The sequence below is a fragment of the Capsicum annuum genome, chromosome 1 (genome assembly GCF_002878395.1).
Source record: "Capsicum annuum cultivar UCD-10X-F1 chromosome 1, UCD10Xv1.1, whole genome shotgun sequence".
Classification (NCBI taxonomy): domain Eukaryota; kingdom Viridiplantae; phylum Streptophyta; class Magnoliopsida; order Solanales; family Solanaceae; genus Capsicum; species Capsicum annuum.
This window is the reverse complement of record NC_061111.1, coordinates 161120167-161124604: the sequence shown is the minus strand read 5'-3', so window position 1 is coordinate 161124604 and position 4438 is coordinate 161120167.

Sequence of the window (4438 nt, the reverse complement as noted above, 5' to 3'; positions counted from 1 at the left end):
TACCACCGTTCTCATTTAGGGAACCTACCAACAGAGGGTTCCTCTTCAACTTGTCTTTACCCGTGGCACGGTACTGATTCCCTTCTAATTGGGGTTACTGATTGGACCCCAGCTCAGTTATCTTATCTTATTTGGGATATATCAGTTAGATGATTACATCTCATAGCTTTAGTTTCGGTATCAGTCTTCAGAATAGAACTCAGTTCAATTCTATAGAATCAAAACTATCAGATACACTCACTCAGTTAATAGTAATTCAAATGATCAGTGATCCCAGACTAAAAATATATTCAGTTATCAATTATCAGATTCAGTTTTAGTATACTCAGTTACGATTACGGTCAGTAGTTATAGATTCTCCATGTATGCTAATCTAGCTCTTGCATATCATTTAGTTAGTTATTGATCATGCATATTAACCCATACATTCAACCTTACCTCCTTTAGCATACCAGTATATTCCCATATACTGATTGTATACCCGTTTTTTGCACTATGATGTTTCATATCATAGGTTTGGATGATCAGGTTTCTGACGGTGCTTAGCCAAATTCAGCCAACAGTAGCAGATTTAGTAGTGAGTCCTCATCTATCGAGGATATGTTTTTATTTCAGTACTTTAGCATAGTAGTATTTTAGTAGATGGAGTTAGTTGGGGGATTATCCAATCAACTCTACTTTCAGACATATTCTGTTAGAGGCTTTTCAAACTAGATTTTCAGACAATATTCAGTTTTGCAGATGTTATATTTTATTAGTAGTTTAGATGTTTTGAACCTTATGGCATTTCAGCCCATTATTTTGCATTTATTTTTGTATTTTTGTTCAGTTCTCATAGTAGATATCATTCATGAATTAGCTTGTGGTCCTTCGGGGTCGTAAGTATCGTGTGTTGACTAGGGGTAGTCCTGGGTTGTTACAGTTGTATCCAACCGATCCAAAATAGCTAGTAGCCTATGGTCAATGCTATTGGACTCGGTATGTTGCTCATCCTTCTCCTCATTGTAGGACTTACTATGCTCATAAGAAGAACTAGCAACCTGGTTAGCATAATAGGGGGGAGGGGCATTTAGACAATCATCCCAATTCCCTTCTCGACCACTACATAAAGAACACCTATACTACCTATAGTATCGTAATGGTGGACCCATCTCTCTCTGGGAAGAATAGTTACAATCTCTCCTGAAGTGTGGTCTGTTATAAATTGAACATGGGGCGTCATGATAGGATTCCTAACTACCGACATCGTACTTATTGGAAGATGCCATAGAGAAAAGTAAAATAAAATAGAAATCTACCTACAAAAGAAAAATCACAAACAAATATATACAAGCTTGAATCCAAGCAAGTAAGCTAAAATTCCAAACTAACTTAATTCGCCAAGTTGTTTCCCGGTAAAGGCACCATTTTTGATAATGCTTAACTTACACATCAATTTAAGTGCAAGGTGGTCATCGTCAATATATTTACCCAACTTTGAAGTCGAGGTCAAATCCATGAGGAATAATGTGAGTGGAAATCAAGTTAATTCAAAATAATAGATATAAGTTTAATTCAAACCAATGGTACAAAAAAATAAAAATGGGGGAGACAAGTGTCTACACTAATGTTTCTTTTTGAGTTTTTCTAGTATAAATTTGGAGCTACGAATAATTAGAGTTTTAACAATTATTGATGGATCTTGGGATTATGCATTACTAAGAGAATGACATACGGAAGATAATAGCTAACTTCATTATTAGTAGATCAAGTATGGGTAGGTTTGGTTATAGGTTTTGATGCTAGTCCTTCAACAAAACACCAAATTTTCATCCGTTGATTCTTTCAAATACCTAATGTATATGTTCAACAATTGGTAACCAAAACCTCAATCTAGGCATCTCTATTTCTAGGATGATACCCATGATATAGTTAACTTCACAATCACCCTTATGTCTAAAATAGTGAAAATTTAGCAAACTACTCACATAATTATCTATCATTGCTTTGGTCTCCATATCCCTCTTTCGAGGATGATGTGGATTCCTAAAGTTCACCCAAAATCCTTCTTTCAAAGATGACCTTGAGCTTTGTAGAGTTTGGAGCTTTCACTCATCAAACCCTTGTGGGTATTTGGGGATTTCACCCACAAATCCCAACCAAGTTAGCATCGCAATGATAAAACCCATAAACATGAACTACGAAATAAAAGCTAACAATAACAAACCACACACACTATTAACCCCTATTCACACATAACCCCAAGAGGGAGATGTGGCTACACATAAGATAAATAAGCATAGATATACCCAAAATCTTTATTGAAATGACTTATTGAAGATTAAGTGAATGTTACTTCAAACCTAGAACTTCCACAAATTAACAGTGGAACCAAGCTAATCCTCCACTTAAAAATTCTCCAATGTATTCTTCACCCCAAAATTTATACAATATTATTTTCTCCACGTATGGAGGCTATGAACTCAAGAGCTAAACCTGAAATTGGAGAAGATAGAATATTCAAAATGAATTAGGGTTTGATTCTTTTCACCAAACATTTGGGGTCATCCACGTACATTTCTATATTTACCCTTGGGTTGCCATTTTTCGCTAAACTATGATCGCGCGGTTCTGGCTGGGACCGCAAATATCTTTAGCGACCGCGGTTGCTTGACTGCCGTGACCGGAAACACTGGACCGCTACCATGGTAACTGAGGCCAGTTCCTGCTCCTAGTCTTTGACTGCACTTTGTTGCTCCCTTTTGTTCATTTTTAGTTCCAATCCACATCTTTTGATCTTATCATCTGTATACCTACAAAGTGTGGATATTAGTGCATTTAATAACAATTATGTATCATTAATTCACTCAAAACAAGGTAATGTGCATGAATGTTTAGTACAAATGATTGGTAAAGTCATCACTCATCAACACCCCTAAGTTAAAGCATTTGCTTGTCCTCAAGTAGCACTTCCTCTTACCATGAGACACAATTATTTAAGCCCAAACTTCATTCCTTAAAGATCATAATGACTTCAAACTTAGTCACTACCACAAGTAGCTCATTGCACATAGACAAAGCTAATTCTCACTACTTTCCTCGTCATAAGATGCACTATCAAAGAATACACAAGAATTCAATGAGTAATCAAGCAACAACAAATAATACTCTAGAAGTGACTCACTTCTTGACCACAACTAAGCTATACTCAATTTGTCTCATTGTTCGGGAGGTGACAAAATTACCCACCTTAACTTGTTCATATGCCAACCTCATAAGAAAGAGAATTCCACATACCAAACTGCCAAATATGCAATAAGGAATTTTAAGTTCAAAAACTTTCTCTCACAAATGAAATCACTATGCAACAAGTGTCATACCATAGGCTTTCCCCTATTTTCAATCGTCACTACAAACAAAGTAAATGGTTGGAGATCTCAAAGATCTTTCTAGTCTTGTAATGTAGTTTCGGGTTAGGGTAGTATATTATTTGGAAACAACATGGCTATACCCTTCCTTGAACATCTACATCACACTTTTTAATCCCTTTTTTTGACTATAGGCCACATTTCTTTGTTTTCTCTCTTTTCATATGCCTAGCTTTTGCTTCCTTTGTTGATCATTTTTATTTCATTACTTTTTGGATCTTCTATTTTTCTAGTTTCCATGCTAAGGCAACAAGGCATTTCACTTACAACTTCGTCGCCCCAAACTTACTTTCGTCAATCTTTACCACCCCCAACTTAGTGTTTTAGCCTAAATTGCATTTTCAAGTTCAAGGAGGGTATGATTTAATAGAAGGATAAAAAATGGTTCACGATTTTGCAATGAGTTTTCCAACCAAAGGATCCAAATGCTCAAAGTGGGTAACTAGGGATCACAATCATGCATGGGTGGGATTTTTAGGATAGAGTGGTTTCTAAAGTCACAAAGATGGCCTAAGATCACTTCTCCAACCATATATAATCAAAATTAGCATTTTGATAACGCTCAAATCACTCCCATGATTGAGGGGTGAGACAGTCATTGTTAATAACTCAACCAGAGTTGGGGTTGAATCCACAAGGAGCGAATCATAAATTTCAAGTCCTATGGGTATTCTAATTAATAAAAGGTTACCCGAAATGATAATAAACAAGACATGTAAAATAAAATAGGGGGACTGGTTTGTAATGATTTTCGACTACCAATGCACGAATATGACACTTTTGATTTAAAATCAAGAATAAAAAGGATATTGGGATTATGTATAACTAAAAGGTAAAACATTTGGGTTGATGATGGTTTAACATGAAGTTTAGTTGTTGACCAAAGGATAGGCTAGGTCAAAAGTCATTGTAGTAAATCTTTCAATAAAACTACAACAATTTCACTCATTGGCTCATTCGAGCACCTACAAGTGTGCAATTTGTAATCACCCAAATCCTCAATCAAGCATCCCTATTTCTAGGATGATGCT